The sequence below is a fragment of the Triticum aestivum genome, chromosome 4B (assembly GCF_018294505.1).
Source record: "Triticum aestivum cultivar Chinese Spring chromosome 4B, IWGSC CS RefSeq v2.1, whole genome shotgun sequence".
Lineage (NCBI taxonomy): Eukaryota > Viridiplantae > Streptophyta > Magnoliopsida > Poales > Poaceae > Triticum > Triticum aestivum.
This window is the reverse complement of record NC_057804.1, coordinates 634,032,594-634,053,407: the sequence shown is the minus strand read 5'-3', so window position 1 is coordinate 634,053,407 and position 20,814 is coordinate 634,032,594.

Genomic DNA, 20,814 nt, shown 5'->3' with positions numbered 1-20,814 from the left:
TCTTCCCAACTGTAAATATTGTTTGGGGCCAACTGAGTCAACCATGCTCGGGCCGATCCTTCTAACATTAGAGGAAGATGTTTCATTGACACTTCATCATTCCCGCCACTAATCTTCATAGCCACTTGGTAATCCTCAAGCCAAGTTTCAGGCTTGGACTCTCCAGTGAACTTACTGACTCCGGTCGCCAACCTGAAGTTGGGAGGAATCACCACAGCCCTGATGGCTCTGCTAAAACACTCAGGACTGGAAACATGCACTCTGCTGCCACTCGGACGATCTCTTCCAGGGTCTTCTCTATGCGCGCTATTAAGGTCGGCTAGACCTTGAACGAGGATAGATCTTGCATTGAAGCCTGGCTCTCTTGGGTCGACTGGTGCTCTGCGCTCGCCACTGTGACGTCGTCTATCATCGTACTGCCGAGGCACATATGATGCACTCCTCAGAGGAGGTGTGGGCACTCGACGACGATTGTCGCGGTCGAGCCGATGATCATATTGTCCATGGCTTTCACGCCGCAGGGGAAATCTTGGGATGTGGACCGACTGAACTGTATCCGCTACTACAGATCTGCTGTGAATCCTATTCCGCGGCTGAGACACTGCTGTGTTCTGTTCTCCTGCTGCCAGGAGCAACGCCCGGATCTTCATCTAACCTCTGCCGGCCTCCGACTGGGAAGGTTGAATTGACTCTGCTATTCGGGCGGCAGCTGTGAGATTTTGGATCGGAGTGCGGTATACCTTAGGTGGAGGCGGGAAAAGTTGTCGTTGACTGGACTCAGGGATTGATACGTCTCCCTCGTATCTATAATTTTTTATTGTTCCATGCCAATATTATTCACTTTCATATACTTTTTGGCAACTTTTTATATTATTTTTGGGACTAACATATTGATCCAGTGCCCAGTGCCAGTTCCTATCTGTTGCATGTTTTTTGTTTTGCAGAAACCCAATATCAAACGGAGTCCAAACGGGATAAAAACGTACGGAGATTTTTTTGGAATATTTATGATTTTTGGGAAGTGGAATCAACGTGAAACGGTGTCCGAGGTGGGCACGAGGTAGGGGGGCGCGCCCTACCCCCCCCCCCCCAGGCGCGCCCCTGACCCTCGTGGTCCACCCGTAAGGCGGTTGACGCTCTCCTTCTGGCGCAAGAAAGCTAATTTTATGAGAAAGATGTTGGCGAAAGATTCACCCCAATCGGAGTTACGGATCTCCGGATATAAAGGAAATGGTGAAGGGGTAGAATCAGCCAACGCAGAGAACGCAGAAACAGAGAGATAGATCCAATCTCGGAGGGGCTCTCGCCCCTCCCAAGCCATGGGAGCCAAGGACCAGAGGGGAAACCCTTCTCCCATCTAGCGAGGAGGTCAAGGAAGAAGAAGAAGAAGGGGGGCCCTCTCCCCCTTGCTTCCGGTGGCGCCGGAACGCCACCGGAGGCCATCATCATCACCGCGATCTTCACCAACACCGCCGCCATCTTCACCAAGACCTCCACCAACTCTTCCTCCCTCTATGAAGCGGTGTAACCTCTCTCTTACCCGCTGTAATCTCTACTTAAACATGGTGCTCACCGCTATATATTATTCCCGAATGATGTATGGCTATCTTATGATGTTTGAGTAGATCGGTTTTATCCTAATGGCTATTTGATGATCGTGATTGGTTTGAGTTGTATGTTTTATTATTGGTGATGTCCTATGGTGCCCTCTGTGTCGCGCAAGCGTGAGGGATTCCCGCTGTAGGGTGTTGCAATACATTCATGATTCGCTTATAGTGGGTTGGTGAGTGACTGAAACAGAAACCCGAGTAAGAGGGATTGTTGCATATGGGATAAAGGGGACTTGATCCTTTAATGCTATGGTTGGGTTTTACCTTAATGAATCTTTAGTGGTTGCGGATGCTTGCTAGAGTTCCAATCATAAGTGCATATGATCCAAGTAGAGAAAGTATGTTAGCTTATGCCTCTCCCTCAAATAAAATTGCAATAATGATTACCGGTCTAGTTATCGATTGCCTTGGACAAATAACTTTCTCGTGACAACAAGCTTTTTACTTTTACTAGTTTAGTTGTGTCTTTATCTAAACAGCCCCTAGTCTTTATTTACGTGCTCTTTACTTTCTTGCAAGCTTATCCAAAAATACCTACAAAGTACTTATAGTTTCATACTTGTTCTAGGTAAAGCAAACGTCAAGCGTGCATAGAGTTGTATCGGTGGTCGATAGAACTTGAGGGAATATTTGTTCTACCTTTAGCTCCTCGTTGGGTTCGACACTCTTACTTATCGAAAACTGTTACGATCCCCTATACTTGTGGGTTGTCAAGACCTTTTTCTGGCGCCGTTGTCGGGGAGTCATAGCGTGGGGTGAATATTCTCGTGTGTGCTTGTTTGCTTTATCACTAAGTAATTTTTATTTGCTGTTCTTAGTTGTTCTTTATCTTTAGTTATGGATATGGAACACAAAATACCAAAAAAATTAGGTGTACTTGCTACTCATGAGGATGGGGTAACTCCTAAAAGCCTCGATTCTCATTATGCGGAAGTATTATGTACTACTTTGATAATCCTGAGAAAACCCCATTCAACTTTATAATGGGAAACACATTGGATCAACGTGAATACTTTAGGGATTATCGCTCGACACAAAAAGGGAAACTATTATGGGATCAATTTATTATGTTGCGTTGGTATGCCTGGGCTCTATGCTTGAGATATGATGTTACTTGTTGCTCTAGGATGGAGGCTCCACACCTTCCCTTTTCATGCGAATTTAATGATAATGAAACCTTAGCTTCTTATGCTAATGGTATATATGATTACTATGATGTGGAACAAATAGAAGAATTTGTTGCTTTTAAGGCTGCTTATGAAATTGAAGCTTTGTTTGAAAAGTATGAAGCTTTAGATGATGATATTTATAGGCCTGAAAATATTGCTATACTTAGATATTGCTATGAAAATTATAAATACAATTACTATATTAATGCATTTATTAAGAAGGTCTCCGCTGTCCAAGAAGAGACTAATATTTTGCAGGAAGCTATGGAAGAAGAAGTTGATGAAACTGTGAGCTCATTGGATGAAAAAGATGATGAGGAGAGCGAAGAACAAAAGGAGGAAGAGCGGATTAGCTACCCGTGCCCACCTTCTAATGAGAGTAACCCCCCAACTCATACATTATTTAATTCCACTTCGTGCTTACCGAAGGATGGTTGCTATGATGATTTCCATGATGATTGCTATGATGATTGTTATGATCCCGTTGATTCTCTTAAAATATCCCTTTTTGATGATGCTTGCTATGCTTGTGGCCAAGATGTCAATATGAAGTATGCTTATGGAGATGAACTTGCTATAGTTCCTTATGTTAAACATGAAATTGTTTCAATTACACCCACACATGATAGTCCTATTATCTTTTTGAATTCTCCAAACTACACTATATCGGAGAAACTTGCACTTATTAAGGATTATATTAATGGGTTGCCTTTTCCGGTTGCACATGATGATTTTGATAGATATAATATGCATGTGCTTGCTGCTCCTACTTGCAATTATTATTAGAGAGGAACTTTATCTCCACCTCTTTATGTTTCCAACATGATAGAATTGCAAGAAACTGTTTATACTATGCATTGGCCTTTACTTGGTGTGCATGAATTGTTCTTTTATGACATGCCGATGCATAGGAAGAGAGTTAGACTTTGTTATTGCATGATTTATGTTGCTTTGTGCTCACTACTAAATTACAGATCATTGTTAACTAAAATTGGCTTTGATATACCTTGGGATCCGGGTGGATTCATTACTTGAGCACTAAATGCCTAGCTTAATGGCTTTAAAGAAACGCTGCCAGGGAGACAACCCGGAAGTTTTAGAGAGTCATTTAAGAGTCATTTATTTCTGTTGAGTGCTTTCATATAGTTTAAAAACAAAAAATAAAGAGGGGAACCAAAAAACTTTTCAAAAAGGAAAGTGAAAGTGAGAAAGACAAGCATTGTTGAAGTGGGAGAGCTCCTTGAACTTTGTTCATGCTCACGGAAACTTTGTGAATCTTGATTACAGAAACTTTTCAACAAAAATAATTATCCCCTTGTAAAATTCCTCTATATTATAAAAATAATGTGCCAAGGTTTGCCTTTAGGATGTTTACAATGCTTGTTGGTTTGTACGGTGCAGGATAGAAACATTGGCTGTAGTGCGCAATTTTACATTTTTAACTGGAACGTCAAGTGGTTCTGATTCCTTTTGCAATGTCTTGCTATACAACTTTTTTATTTTTCCTAATGTTGGTAGAATTTTAGGGGTACCAGAAGTATGGTGGATGTTCAGATTGCTACAGACTGTTCTGTTTTTGACAGATTCTGTTTTTGATGCATAGTTTGCTTGTTTTGATGAATCTATCAATTTATATTAGTGGATTAAGCCATGGAAAAGTTATATTACAGTATACACAATGCAAAAACAAAATATGAATTGGTTTGCTACAGTACTTAGAGTGGTGATTTGCTTTATTATACTAACAAATCTTACCGAGTTTTTCTGTTGAAGTTTTGTGTGGATGTAGTGTCTAATCGAGGATGTTTCGATGTGAGAAGAAGGAAGAAAGGCAAGAGCTCAAGCTTGGGGATGCCCGAGACACCCCAAGTAAATATTGAAGGAGACTCAAGCATCTAAGCTTGGGGATGCTGGGGAGGCATCCCCTCTTTCTTCAACAAGTATCGGTATGTTTTCGGATTCGTTTCGTTCATGCATTATGTGCAAGTCTTGGAGCGTCTTTTGCATTTAGTTTTCACTTTTCTTTTATGCACCATGATGGTATGAGATAGTCCTTGGTTGATTTATAGAATGCTCATTTCACTTCACTTAAATCTTTTGAGTATGGCTTTATAGAATGCTTCATGTGCTTCACTTATATCATTTGAAGTTTGGATTGCCTGTTTCTCTTTACATAGACAACCGCCATTTGTAGAATGCTCTTTTGCTTCACTTATATTTGTTAGGGCATGGACATATCTTTTGTAGAAAGAATTAAACTCTCTTTCTTCACTTATATCTATTTAGAGAGATGATAGGAATTGGTCATTCACATGGTTAGTCATAAAATCCTACATAAACTTGTAGATCACTGAATATGATATGTTTGATTCCTTGCAATAGTTTTGCGATATAAAGATGGTGATATTAGAGTCATGCTAGTGGGTGGTTGTGGATTGTAGAGACACTTGTGTTGAGGTTTGCAAGTCCCGTAGCATGCACGTATGGTAACCGTTGTGTGACAAATTTGAAGCATGGGGTGTTTCTTTGATTATCTTCCTTATGAGTGGCAGTCGGGGACGAGCGATGGTCTTTTCCTACCAATCTATCCCCCTAGGGGCATGCGTAGTAGTACTTTGCTTAGAGGGCTAATAAACTTTTGCAATAAGTATATGAGTTCTTTATGACTAATGTGAGTCCATGGATTATACGCACTCTCACCTTTCCGCCTTTTCTAGCCTCTTCGGTACCGTGCATTGCGCTTTCTCACCTCGAGAGTGGTGCAAACTTTGCCGGTGCATCCAAACCCCGTGATACGATATGCTCTATCACACATAAGCCTCATTATATCTTCCTCAAAACAACCACCATACCTACCTATCATGGCATTTCAATAGATATTCCGAGATATATTGCCATGCAACTTCCATCATCATCATATACATGACTTGAGCATTCATTGTCATATTGCTTTGCATGATCGTAAGATAGCTAGCATGATGTTTTCATGGCTTGTCCGTTTTTGATGTCATTGCTACGCTAGATCATTGCACATCCCGGTACACCGCCGGAAGCATTCATATAGAGTCATATCTTTGTTCCAGTATCGAGTTGTAATATCGAGTTGTAAGTAAATAAAAGTGTGATGATCATCATTATAGAACATTGCCCCATAAAAAAAGGGGGAAAGGCCAAAGAAGCCTAAATAAAAAAGGGGGCTAAAGAAGCCCACCAAAAAAAAGGGGCAATGTTACTATCTCTTTTTCCACACTTGTGCTTCAAAGTAGCACCATGTTCTTCATGCAGTGAGTCTCATATCTTGTGCTTCAAAGTAGCACCATGTTCTTCATATAGATTGTCTCCTATGTTGTCACTTTCATATATACTAGTGGGAATTTTCATTATAGAACTTGGCTTGTATATTCCAACGATGGGCTTCCTCAAATGCCCTAGGTCTTCATGAGCAAGCAAGTTGGATGCACACCCACTTAGTTTCTTTTGTTGAGCTTTCATACACTTATAGCTCTTAGTGCATCCGTTGCATGGCAATCCCTACTCCTCACATTGACATAAATTGATGGGCATCTCCATAGCCCGTTGATTAGCCGCGTTGATGTGAGACTTTCTCCCTTTTTGTCTTCTCCACATAACCTCCATCATTATATTCTATTCCACCTATAGTGCTATATCCATGGCTTGCGCTCATGTATTGCGTGAGGGTTGAAAAAGCTGAAGTGCGTTAAAAAGTATGAACCAATTGCTCGGCTCGTCATCGGGGTTGTGCATGATGGGGGCATTTTGTGTGACAAAAATGAAGCATGGCCAAACCGTATGATTTTGTAGGGATAAGCTTGCTTTGGCCTTGTTGTTTTGAAAAGACATGATTGCTTTATTGGTACGCTCGAAGTATCATTGTTTTTTATGTCAAATGATAGACTATTGCTTTGAATCACTCGTGTCTTAATATTCATGCCATGATTAGACATATGATCAAGATTATGCTAGGTAGCATTCCACATCAAAAATTATTCTTTTTTATCATTTACCTACTCGAGGACGAGCAGGAATTAAGCTTGGGGATGCTGATACGTCTCCGTCGTATCTATAATTTTTGATTGTTCCATGCCAATATTATTCAATTTCATATACTTTTTGGCAACTTTTTATATTATTTTTGGGACTAACATATTGCTCCAGTGCCCAGTGCCAGTTCCTGTCTGTTGCATGTTTTTTGTTTCGCAGAAACCCAATATCAAACGGAGTCTAAACGGGATAAAAACGGACGGAGATTTTTTTTGGAATATTTATGATTTTTGGGAAGTGGACTCAACGCGAAACGGTGTCCGAGGTGGGCACGAGGTAGGGGGCGCGCCTTACCCCCCCAGGCACGCCCCTGACCCTCGTGGTCCACCCATAAGGTGGTTGATGCTCTCCTTCTGGCGCAAGAAAGCTAATTTTATGAGAAAGATCTGGGCGAAAGATTCACCCCAATCGAAGTTATGGATCCCCGGATATAAAGGAAACAGTGAAGGGGTAGAATCAGCCAATGCAGAGAACGTAGAAACAGAGAGATAGATCCAATCTCGGAGGGGCTCTCGCCCCTCCCAAGCCATGGGAGCCAAGGACCAGAGGGGAAACCCTTCTCCCATCTAGGGAGGAGGTCAAGGAAGAACAAGAAGAAGGGGGGCCCTCTCCCCCTTGCTTCCGGTGGCACCGGAACGCCGCCGGAGGCCATCATCATCACCGCGATCTTCACCAACACCGCCGCCATCTTCACCAACTCTTCCTCCCTCTATGCAGCGGTGTAACCTCTCTCTTACCCGCTGTAATCTCTAATTAAACATGGTGCTCAACACTATATATTATTCCCCAATGATGTATGGCTATCTTACGATGTTTGAGTAGATCTGTTTTGTCCTAATGGCTAGCTATTTGATGATCGTGATTGGTTTGAGTTGTATGTTTTATTATTGGTGCTGTCCTGTGGTGCCCTCCGTGTCACGCAAGCGTGAGGGATTCCCGCTGTAGGGTGTTGCAATACGTTCATGATTCTCTTATAGTGGGTTGGTGAGTGACTGAAACACAAACCCGAGTAAGAGGGATTGTTGCGTATGGGATAAAGTTGACTTGATCCTTTAATGCTATGGTTGGGTTTTACCTTAATGAATCTTTAGTAGTTGTGGATGCTTGCTAGAGTTCCAATCATAAGTGCATATGATCCAAGTAGAGAAACTATGTTAGCTTATGCCTCTCCCTCAAATAAAATTGCAATAATGATTACCATTCTAGTTATCGATTGCCTTGGACAAATAACTTTCTCGTGACAACAAGCTTTTTACTTTAGTAGTTTAGTTGTGTCTTTATCTAAACAGCCCCTAGTCTTTATTTACGTGCTCTTTACTTTCTTGCAAGCTTATCCAAAAATACCTACAAAGTACTTCTAGTTTCATACTTGTTCTAGGTAAAGCAAAAGTCAAGCGTGCATAGAGTTGTATCGGTGGTCGATAGAACTTGAGGGAATATTTGTTCTACCTTTAGCTCCTCGTTGGGTTCGACACTCTTACTTATCGAAAACTGTTGCGATCCCCTATACTTGTGGGTTATCAGGGATCTGCTCCCGAGCACGCTCGTCAAGAGCGCGCTGAAGGTTCTCCAATCGAGTGTGCTCAGCCAAATTAGCTAAGCGCACCTCTTCCAAGGCCCGAGCCTCGGGGCTTTCTCCAACGATGGGCGTGTGGAGTGCATCCATGTTGCGGTGACGAAGTTCTTCCCTCTGCTGCAAAGAAAGGGATTCAGGATGGTATTCCTCATGGGCGCGCGACGGATCACCGCCACCATCCTTGTCATCTTCACAGCGAAACCAGGCGAACCACGCGGTTCGTCGACCATCAAGACTTCAGCCGCAGGGTCACTGCTATCGCACTCGGATGCGGTATCTGCGGAGCCAGTCGATAGATCAAACAGGCCGTGGAGAGTTTTGTCGGGATCGATTGCCGCGACTTGATGGGTGACCAAACGTTGAGCCACCGCGTGTTTCACCCACCACTGAAGCCGCGACCGACCGGATCGCTTGCGGCGGCGAACAGCAGGGAGGGAAGACACCATCGGAGCCGACCGATACTGAGTTGACAGCTGCCGGAGAAGGACGCCGCGAACGCATGCATGAAAGTGCGTCGCCCCTTAGACGGGGAGCCCCTCAATTTCAACGGGCGCTTCCTGAAGCCAAGCAGAGTCGTTGCCGATGAAAACGAGCGCGCCAAGACGGATCTCGCGGCCCTCAGTCAATCCGCCGCTGGAAACCATGATGATGATGATCGAAAAAATATGCAACTTCACCAACAGGTCGCTAAGACGCCCGCCCCAAGGTGGGCATTAACTGTCGTGGTTCTAAGACTGATAGTAGAAAAGGGGGGTAGGTATGGAGAGGCAAGATCTCAGCTATGGTGAAGGTGTACATACGGGATTTACGAGTTCAGGCCCTTCTCGGAGGAAGTAATAGCCCTACGTCTCGGTGCCCGGAGGCGGTCAATTGGATTATATGCGTGTGATGTTATAGGGGGTGTGAACCCTTGTGCCAGATGAGGGGCTTAATGTACATAATGTAGGGGTGTTACTGATAACGCCAGCCTTAAGTGCTATTAATGACCTTAAAGACTATGGAGTGAACGCCTGCCCGTTGCAATGCTGAGTGACTCCTGATCTTCGGTAGGTCGAGTGATTCCTTGAATGGTCGAGTGACAGTAGGTAGGGGGACACCCGAGTGATATGACTGGTCGAGTGGATTGCACTCGACATCTTTAACTGGGGGTCCCTTGTTGCCTCTTGGACTTCTTATCTTCTAGGGTAGTGACCTTGGGTAGTACGTATGGGTCAGGCCCATGACCCTACCCCAGGTCTGTATCCTCATCAGCGCCCTCTTTTCCTACTCCCTCTCCCTCTCCTTCCTTCCCCCTCTCTTCTTGGAAGTGGAATCCTACTAGGACTAGGAAATCCTAGTAGGACTCCTCATCTTGGGGCGCGCCCCTAGGGGCCGTCCGGCCTCCCCTTGCTCCTTTATATATGGGGGCAGGGGGCACCCTGGAACACACAAGTTTCTCTTAACCGTGTGTGGTGCCCCCTCTACAGTTACACACCTCGATCATACCATTGTAGTGCTTAGGCGTAGCCCTGCATCGCTAACATCATCATCACCGTTACCACGTCATCATGCTGACAGAACTCACCCTCGTCCTCAACTGGATCAAGAGCATGAGGTGTCGTACGTTCGGTACTTGATCCGTCGGATTGCAAAGAAGTTCGACTACGTCAACCATGTTATTAAAACGCTTCCGCTTTCAGTCTACGAGGGTACGTGAACACACTCTCCCCTCTCGTTGTTATGCATCACCTAGATAGATCTTGCGTGATCGTATGAAATTTTTGAAATTACTGCGTTCCCCAACAGGAACGGGACTAAAGGTTGTACCTTTATTCTCAATTATAGCCACGGGCCGAGACAAAAGGGCTACTTTCGGCGGCCCAAATTCAGCACGGGAGGATGACCTTTAGCCCCGATTCATGGTGGCAACCGGGACTAACGGTCTTTTTCTAGTTTTTTTTGTTTTTTGCTTCATTTTTCTTTTGTTTCTACTTACAGCCAAATATATAGAGTTTTTTAGTGAATCTTTTTGCTTTAGGTCACAAAATTATAAACTCTCTATTAGTGCCAGTAGTTTTCAAATTTTAATAGTTTAAATTTGAATTCTTTGAAATTTGTGTGAATCACTAGTTTGTGAATAACTGTACATTAAATAAAGATTTTTAAGCGACTCTTTTTCCCGCTGTTCAATATTAGTATGTTTTATCAGTATGTTCAATTCGGTAATTTTTAGGTTATTTCAAATAGGTGTTTGAATCAAAAATAGATTCTATTTATCTCTTTTATTTTATAGCAAATGAAGTCATAAAGGGTTGAAAATTGATAACGCGGCTTTGAATGGTGCATCTTGAACAGACAAAAAGATTCGGAGTTAAAATAAGTTAAAAAATGAAATGCCTTCCTAACAGATGAGTTTTCGTCCGAAACCGTGATACTACGAAAGAGATTCTCCAGTTTGTACACGAAATGCATCCATTTTTTGCCGTAACCCTCTCAACTTTTTAGCACATGCTATTTGGATGAATTTATGATACCATGCCAAGTTTCAACCTTTTCAAAGTTCATTTGTAGTGCTTTTCAATATCAGGGTCATTTAGCTCAAAAGTCATTAAATGCATGAAAATAGCAAATGAAGTCAGAAAGGGTTGAAAATTGATGATGTGGCTTTGAATGGTGCATACTGAACACACAAAAATTCTGGAGTTGAAATAAGTTCTAAAAATATGAAATGCCTTTATAACAGATGAGTTTTCGTGCGAAACCCTGATAATTCAACTGAGATTGTCCAATTTGTACACGAAGTCCATCCAGTTTTGTCATAACCCTCTGAACTTTTTAGCACATGCTATGTGGGTGCAATTATGATACCATGGCAAGTTTCAACCTTTTCAGAGTTCATTTTAGTGCTTTTCAATTTCAGGGTCGTTTAGCTCAAAAAAAATATTAAATGCATCAATAATAGCAAATGAAGTCGTTGAAAATTGATGATGTGGCTTTAACGTACAAAAAATCTGGAGTTAAAATAAGTTTTAAAATAAGTTTTAAAAATGAAATGCCTTTGTAACAGCCGAGTTTTCGTCCGAAACCTTGATACTACGAAAGAGATTGTCCAGTTTGTACACGAAATGCATCCAATTTTTGCCGTAACCCTCTCAACTATTTAGCACATGCTATTTGGATGAATTTATGATACAATGCCAAGTTTCTACTTTTTCAAAGTTCATTCGTAGTGCTTTTCAATCTCAGGGTCATTTAGCTCAAAAATCACTAAATGCATGAAAAATAGCAAATGAAGTCAGAAAGGGTTGAAAATTGATGATGTGGCTTTGAATGGTGCATATTGAACACAGAAAAAGTCTGGAGTTGTAATAAGTTATAAAAGATGAAATGCCTTTGTAACAGATGAGTTTTCGTGTGAAACCCTGATACTTCGAATGAGATTGTCCAATTTGTACACGAAGTGCATGCAGTTTTTGTCGTAACCCTCTCAACTTTTTAGCACATGCTATGTTGGTGAAATTATGATACCATGGCAGGATTCAACCTTTTCAGAGTTCATTTGTAGTGCTTTTCAATTTCAGGGTCATTTAGCTCAAAAAATCATTAAATGCATCAATAATAGCAAATGAAGTCGGAAAGGGTTGAAAATTGATGACGTGGCTTTGAATGGTGCATATTGAACGCACAAAATGCCTAGAGTTAAAATAAGTTTAAAAAATGAAATGGCTTTGTAGCGGACGAGTTTTGTTCAAAACCCTGATACTTCAAAAGAGATTGTCCAGTTTGTACATGAAGTGCATCCAGTTTTTGCCATAACCCTCTCAACTTTTTAGCACATACTATGTGGGTGAAATTATGATACCGTGCCAAGTTTCAACCTTTTCAAAGTTCATTTATAGTGCTTTTCAATGTCGGGGTCATTTAGCTCAAAAAAATCATTAAATGCATGAAGAATAGCAAATGAAGTCACAAATGGTTGAACATTGATGATGTGGCTTTGAATGGTGCATATTGAACGCACAAAAAGTCCGGAGTTAAAATAAGTTTTAAAAATGGAATGCCTATGTAACAGATGAGTTTTAACCTAAATACAACAGGATCAAATTATCCGGTTATATCTTGTATATGCCTAACAGTTACTTGAACAATCCTACCATCTCATATGATGTCCTCAGTTTCACCAGAAAGCAACCAAAACTCCTCGGACTTGGCTCGGCATAAGGGTTCCTCCGATTAGAGAAACCATACAGTAGCTCTAACTTTATGTCATACAACGTTTCTCTCTTATCATCTCTGATGTTTCTGCTGTATTCATCTATGTCAGGACATTTAAGCCATGTCTATATTAAACTTGTGTTATTTTACATGGAGCCCCACCAAAACCGGGATTAACCGCGTATGATCAACCTTGCAAAATACATAGTGAAATATTTTGTTTGGACATAATTGCATTGATTAACTCCTGCATAGTGTTTCTTCGCGTTTCAAATGCCAAAACACACATATACCCTAACTCTTACAAAGATTCCCTCCGGTTTATCCGAAGTGGGACTTTCTAGCTATAAGTCCGGAACTCACTAGAGAAGAAAGTGATGACGGTCAAGCCGGTCACATCCCAGAGTGGGATCTTGGGTATAAAACCTTTTCTTTGTGTGTGTCCCTTTGTGCCGTAACCATGAACAATCTTCATCATATAATAGGATGCCGGGGTCAGTCTTCACTGTGAAGGGAGCAATTTCATGGAACTTTTCATAATCTTATGGCATGTCCGTCTTGTCCTCCACACCCACGATTTTTCTTTTCCCTGATAGAACTATGTGGTGCTTTGGCTCATCGTATGATGTATTCGCTTCCTTATCTTTTCTTTTTCTCGGTTTAGTAGACATGTCGATCACATAGAAAACCTATGCCACATCATTGGCTAGGACGAATAGTTCGTCTGTGTACCCAAGATTTTGAGATCCACTGTTGTCATTCGGTACTGCGGGTCTTCCTTTACCCCGCCTCCCTGTCAGATTGACCCATTTGCACCGGAACAAAAGGACCTTAAAAGCACGTCCATAGTCAAGTTACCATATCTCCTCTATGTAACCATAATATGTGTCCTTTGCCTTATTGGTGTTTGCTACATCAAAGCGGACACCACTATTTTGGTTGGTGCTCTTTTTATCTTGGGCGATCGTGTAAAATGTATTCCCATTTATCTCATAACCTTTGAAAGTCAGTATAGTCGAAGATGGTGACTTGGCTAACAAGTACATCTCATCTCCAATAGCGTCGTCATTCATGAGACGTGCTTGCAACCAACCGCCGAAAGTCGCCATGTGTCTACAGTTAATCCAGGGCTCAAACTGCTCCGGGTTCTTGGAGCGTACAATATACATGTGTTCCTCGATATACGAAGCCACCAAGGTGGAATTCTGTAGAACTGTGTAGTGTGCTTGCGCCAAAGAATGCCCATCCATACATATTACTGAATCCTTTCCTAGCATGTCTTTTCCACCTAGTCTGCCCTCATGCCACGATTCAGGAATACCAATCGGCTTAAGGTCAGGAATAAAGTCAACACAAAACTCAATGACCTCCTCTGTTTCATGGCCCTTGGAGATGCTTCCTTCTAGACTAGCACAATTATGACCATGGTTCTTTAAGACTCCCATGAACTTCTCAATAGGGAACATATTGTGTAGAAATACAGGACCCGGAATGGCAATATTTTTGACTAGGTGAACTAGGACGTGCATCATGATATTGAAGAAGGATGGTGGGAACACCAACTCGAAACTGAAAAGGCATTGCACCAAATCATTCTATAACCCTGGTAGGATTTCTGGATCGATTACCTTCTGAGAGATTACATTGAGACGGACATAGCCTCACAATGACTAATTGAAAGTTTTCTGGTAGAAACCCCCCTCAATGCAACCGGAAGCAACTGCATCATAATCACGTGCAGTCATGAGACTTTTCGTTCTGGAATTTTTTCTTTGCCATATTTATTATTCCCTTTATATTCGACGACTAGCCAGGTGGGACCTTCCTACTGAGCAGGCATTCAAAGAAGATTTCCTTCTCTTCTTTGGTAAGAGCGTACCTGGCAGGACCTTGATACTGCTTTGGATGCATTCCATCCTTTTCGTGCATACGTTGCTGGTCCTCCTATGCCTCCAGTGTATCTTTTGTCTTCCCATACACGTCCAAGAAGCCTAGCAGGTTCACGTAAAGATTCTTCATCATGTGCATCACGACAATTGCAAAGTGGACCTATAGGACTTTCCAATAGGGTAGGTCCCAGAATATAGATTTTTTCTTCCACATGGTGTGTGTCCGTCGGCGTCATTTGGAACAGATTGTCCGCCAGGACCCTTCTTAAAGATTACTTTTAAATCCTTGACCATATCTGCTTCTGGTGATCTACCTCATCTTTGAAATGCTTGCCTTTCTTTCTTAGGAGATGCTTGATCGGAAGAAATTGACGATGTCCCAGGTACACATTCTTCTTACATTTATGCAAAAATATATAGTTTGGGTTTCATCTAAACAGTGCGTTTATGCGTGGTATCCCTTGTTTGTCTGTCCTGAAAGGTTACTAAGAGAAGGCCAATCATTGATGGTTACAAACAGCAACGCTCGTAGGTCAAATTCCTACTGTTTGTTCTCATCCCACACATGTACACCTTTTATGTCCCGCATTTGTAAAATTTCTTCAACTAATGGCCTTAGGTACACATCAATGTCATTGTCGGGTTTCTTAGGGCCTTGAATGAGCACTGGCATCATAATGAACTTATGCTTCATGCACAACCAAGGAGGAAGGTTATAGATACATAGAGTCACAGGCTAGGTGCTATGATTGCTGCTCTGCTCCCCAAAAGGATTAATGCCATCTGCCCATAAACCAAACCAGTAGTTCCATCTGCAAACTTCGGCCACTTTCTCTCAATTTTTCTCCACCAGGACCAATCAGCGGGTACTCTCAACTTCCCTTTTTTCTTATGGTCTTCTTTGTGCCATCGCATCAACTTAGCATGCTCTTTGATTTGGAGAAATCGTTTCAACCATGGTATTATAGGAGCATACCATATCACCATGGTAGGAATCCTCTTCCTGGGGCGCTCACTGTCAACATGACCAGGGCCATCGCGGCTGATCATATAGCGCAATGCACTGCATACCGGACATGCATTCAAATTCTCGTACTCCTTACCGCGGTAGAGAATGCAGTTGTTAGGGCATGAATGTATCTTCTGCACCTCTAATCCTAGAAGGCACACACCCTTCTTTGCTTCGTATGTACGGTTGGGCAACTCGTTGTCCTTTGGAAACATCTTCTTTAACATTTTCAGTAACTTTTCAAATCCCTTGTCAGATACACCATTCTCTGCCTTCATTGCAGCAATTCCAGTGTGGTACCCAGCTTTTACTTGTCATCTTCGCAATTTGGATACAACAATTTCTTGTGATCCTCTAACATGCGCTGCAACTTCAACTTCTCCTTTTCACTTGCGAAGTTTCTCTTTGCATCAGCAATGGCCCGGCCAAGATCATCATCGGGCTTATCTGATGCCTCCTTTTCAGCTTCTTACCCCATTGTAGTACCATCGTATTCAGGGAACTTAGGATAGCTGTCTCATCCTCTTCTTCTTCATTCTCTTCCATTAGAACCCCTCTTTCTCCGTGCTTGGTCCAACAGGACATGAAACCGGACATAAACTGGTGGACGTGAATGATTCTTGAGCTAGAGTAATTTCTATCATTCATACAGACAGCACATGGACAACCCATAAAACCACCGCGCTTGTTTGACTCAGCCACATGAAGAAAACTATGCACACCATTAATGAACTGCGGAGAGCATCGGTCAGCGTACATCCATTGCCAGCTCATCTTCATCACACAACACCGAAAAGACCAAATTAATATAAGTTCGTACATAAAGTTCATACACACTTATTCTCATAAAACAACATACGACTATCTAGCTAAAGTATTTAAATGCAACAACAAATGCGATCAAAATCGCAAATAAGGTAACAATTGATCCAACAACATAATGATACCAAGCCTCTTTATTAACGACATATTTTCTAATCTTCAAGCGCATTGCATCCATCTTGATCGTGTGATCATCGACAACATCGGCAACATACAACTCCAATTTCATCTTCTCTTCTTCAATTCTTTTCAATTTTTCTTTCAAATACTCATTTTCTTTTTCAACTAAATTTAACTTCTCGACAAGAGGGTAGGTTGTAATTTCCGGTTCACATGCCTCCTAGATAAAAATATCAATGTCAACTTGATGGGCATAATTGTCATAAACACGAAATGCAACAAATAGTAATAAAAGAGGTTATACCATATCCGAATCATAAACCGGACGAGGGACGACAGGGATGGGTATCAAAACTATGGCACTACGTATAACAAACAATCTTACAAGTAAGAAAATTATACAAGCAACTATCTAAATCATGCAAATAAGTTTTTTTTCACAAAAAGGATAAGAACAAGAGACTCATCAAGGTGGTGCTGGCGACGGGACGGCACGGGCGATCGACGGCGGTGACGATGGGGATGGGAAGGCACTAAGTAAACCACACCTACACATATAAACTAAGAAGTTAATTTGAGCTCAAATTGCATATGAATCAAATAAACTCTCACATAATTAATTACTCCAAACTAAAACCCACGAATCACTATGCTTATAGAGCATTGCACGAGCTAATCTAGCAATGAGAGATGAAAGGACAAAGTTGCTAACCTTTTATAAAACTTGAATAGATGGGGTGCCTAAATCTTGAGAAATCTTGGCAAAAAATGGAGGATGAGCTCAAAATAAGGGGAAGAATAGAGAGGAGAAAGGAGAAAACAAAGAGGATGAGCTCGGGACGAAACAGGGCCTTTATATAGGGACAACTTTAGTCCCAGTTGATGATACAAACCGGGACTAGAACTCAATCTATAGTCCCGGTTGGAGATACCTAACGGGACTAAAGGGACTCGTGGGGGCCCCAGCCTGCCATCACCCCTTTAGTCCCGGTTTGTATCACCAATCGGGACTATATGTCAAAAATGAACCGAGACTAATGGTGGCCGTGCCCTCGTCCGCTCCTAGCCGTTGGAACCGGGACTAATGATCAAATTACCGGACAAAACCAGACTGGGACTAAGAGGGTGCTTGGATCCAAGGGAATTATTTTAGTCTGACTAAAAATAGTCTCTTTAAGAGGCTAAAGTTTCAAGCACCCCTGACTAAAGAGGGGCTAAAACTAGTCTTGAGACTAAATTTTTTTAGTCAGAGGTACCCCTACTAAAATATGGATTAGTCCCCTCTCTCCTCATTTAACTCCTCTCCTTTAACACAGGCGAGTTCTGGATTGGAGAGTTTGGAGGATAATAAGTGTTCATTAACTTGATTTTAGTCTCTTTAGTATTTGGATCCAAGTATGGGTGAGGCTAACAAGTTTTAGTCCCACTACTTTTAGTCATGGGACTAAAACGTATCCAAGCACCCTCTAATGATGCGGACGAAAGGTTTGTTTTCTCCTATGAATGCATATGGCCGTTTAGCTATTATATACAATTAAATAAAATACTAATTAACAACCGGCCAGAACTCTTTGCATGGATCAGGTTCGGTTTGAAAATTTGTTCCATCTAAATAGGATCTGGGATCCACATTATTTGCTCACATATACCTAGCTAGGCAAGATGGTACTGCTCGTTAAACCTACCTCCGGCCAGCATCGGCGACGCGTCAAGGAACCCATCAAAATTGGAGATGATCAAGATAATGATTTCTCCCATGTCATTAACTGCACCAGATGCGACAACGAACACATGTACATGTTGGGATGGTAAACTCCCATTTGAAGAAGTTGCAGGGCCAAAGTTGCAAGTAATTTTTTTGCATTATCTTCTAGTACAACACGATGCATGTAGTGTTCTTGTTAATTCCTGCATCCATCCCATGCTATTTCTTTTTGACAACATCCCATGCTACTTATAGGTAGCAGCAGCGAAGTCGGCCAGCCGGCGGCTCCACGACGAAGACGAGATGCCGTATCGGCAGACCAGCGGCACAGCGAGCAGAGGCTTGATGAAGGAGACGACATGCGTGTGACAGATTACAACTATCCTGTGATGTTCACCTTCGTCTATCATGTGCTTCCGGCGCAAAATGGCCGTCAGCGACGGCGAGGGCCGACGATTAATTTATCTTGGATGGTGCAACTTGATGACCCTACTGTTTGGATCGGAACTGATTTTGATGTTCAGCTCTGTACGTGCTTGCGTCCTTCAATGCAAAAGTTGCATGACAAAAATAAATAGTTTATATACTAGTTCCCATCATTAATTTATATACTCTTAGAAAAGTATATGTCTACTCTTCGGGACGTACATCTCTTCGCTATAATCTTTTCTCTGGGTTAGGGTAATTCCTTTTATATGAAAAATGTACATTTGCCCAGTGTACTACTGCAGAAAATTCAAAATGTAGTAATACTCCTTGTGAATAATGCTGTATATACTTTATCATGAGAAATAAAGTACATACCTCTTTTGTAATATATTCATAGATGATGTAGTATATATATCTATGGAAATAATGTGGTATATACTCTTTCATAAAAAATGAAGTATATAGTTCCCACAAAAAGGCAATATATATATATACCACTTCTTTTTCATATGTATATACCTCCTAACAAAATGTCAGTGGTACTCCTTACAAAAAATTGCAGTATATACCCTTACAAGAAATACAGTATGTGCACTTAAAAAAGTCAGAATATAATCTTTCAAGAAAAAAAAAAGTATGTACTCCTGTCTTTCATTTAAAATTGGGACATTCACATTTCCGCCCCTAACTCGAACCCACTACTCAAATTTACCCCTAACTTTTTGATGTGCTCAAATTTGCCCCTAAAAAGCATTTTAAGTCACAGGAATGCCCTTCCATCTGGTCAAAGTTGTTTGACCAAAACTTTGAAAATTCATAATAAATTCATATGAACTTAGAAGAATGCAAAATAAGATATCAAAATGCTCAAAAAAACAACACCTATATGCACATGTCATTTATGTTTATGACAAAAGCACTCTTTAAAGCTTTTTAGGGTTTATAACATTAAAAAACAATTTAGGGTGAATGCAAATAAATGCACATGTAGGTGAGGAACGTAAATGACATGTACGTATAGGTGACGTTTGTATGAACATTTGGATATCTTATTTGCATTTTTCTGACTTCGTATGAATTTGTTATGAATTTTCAAAGTTTTGGTCAAACAACTTTGACCAGATGGAAGGGCATTCCTGCAACTTAAAATGCTTTTTAGGGGCAAATTTGAGCACATCAAAAATTTAGGGGTAAATCTGAGAGTGGGCGCAAATTAGGGGCATAAATGTAAATGTCCCTTTAAAATTCAGTATATACCCCGTCAAAGAAATCAATATATACTCTGTCGAAGAAATAAGCATATACTCCTTATAAAAAATGTTGTTTTATACTCTTTAAAAATGTATATACATCTTCTAAAAATGTGGGTGTAAGATATGAAATCAATGATCTTTTTATTGCTTTGGATATACCTAGTCGTTAATAGCGGATGCAATTCATAGCGCATGATTTGTAAGTATGTTATATTGTACTTTGTGTTATTGTAAAAATAACTAAAGTATATGCTGGACATGCCATTCGTCAGCTTTGTTGAACTAAAAGCCACCGGTTTGCATGCTCCTTGCTTATAGGTACTCCCTCCTTTTCAAAATAGATGACTCAACTTTGTACTAGGGAGTAGTAGTTATGCATGCATGGACTAATTAGTTGGTTCTTGCACGTACGGCTTGCTCAAGGGATATTCATCCACCTTATCCAAATAGGTGGGAGTACATACTCCCAAGAGTACGGAAAAAGAGTCCTATATATATAAAAAGATGTGTCGTATCAAGAGAGATTTGAATAGGATTGTTCACCTCTGTGCAAAAGATGCTCTTAAGAATCTTTCCATTGTCTTCCCCTCGTTTTATTGTACGAATTCCTCTCATAGGGGGTATGCAATGCCCGATGTTGCTCTCCCTAAGCAACTTTGTAACTGAAGGGTTCAGTATCCTTGATGTAAGATGTGTTTAAAGTTTAATACTCCCATCGTTCCTATATATTTGTCTTTCTGAGATTTTAACAAATGACTACATACGCAGCAAAATAAGTAAATCTACACTTTAAAACATGTTTATATATATCCGTATATGATAAGTCATTTAAAATCTCTGAAAAGACAAATATTTATGACCTGAGGGAGTATATGGCACCTGAGACGCCTTTCCAGTTCAGAAAATAATAATACCAATGCCTCCCACATTGCACTGCTTAGTGCTTCGGTAGGGCCCTCTATAGCCGGGACCAATC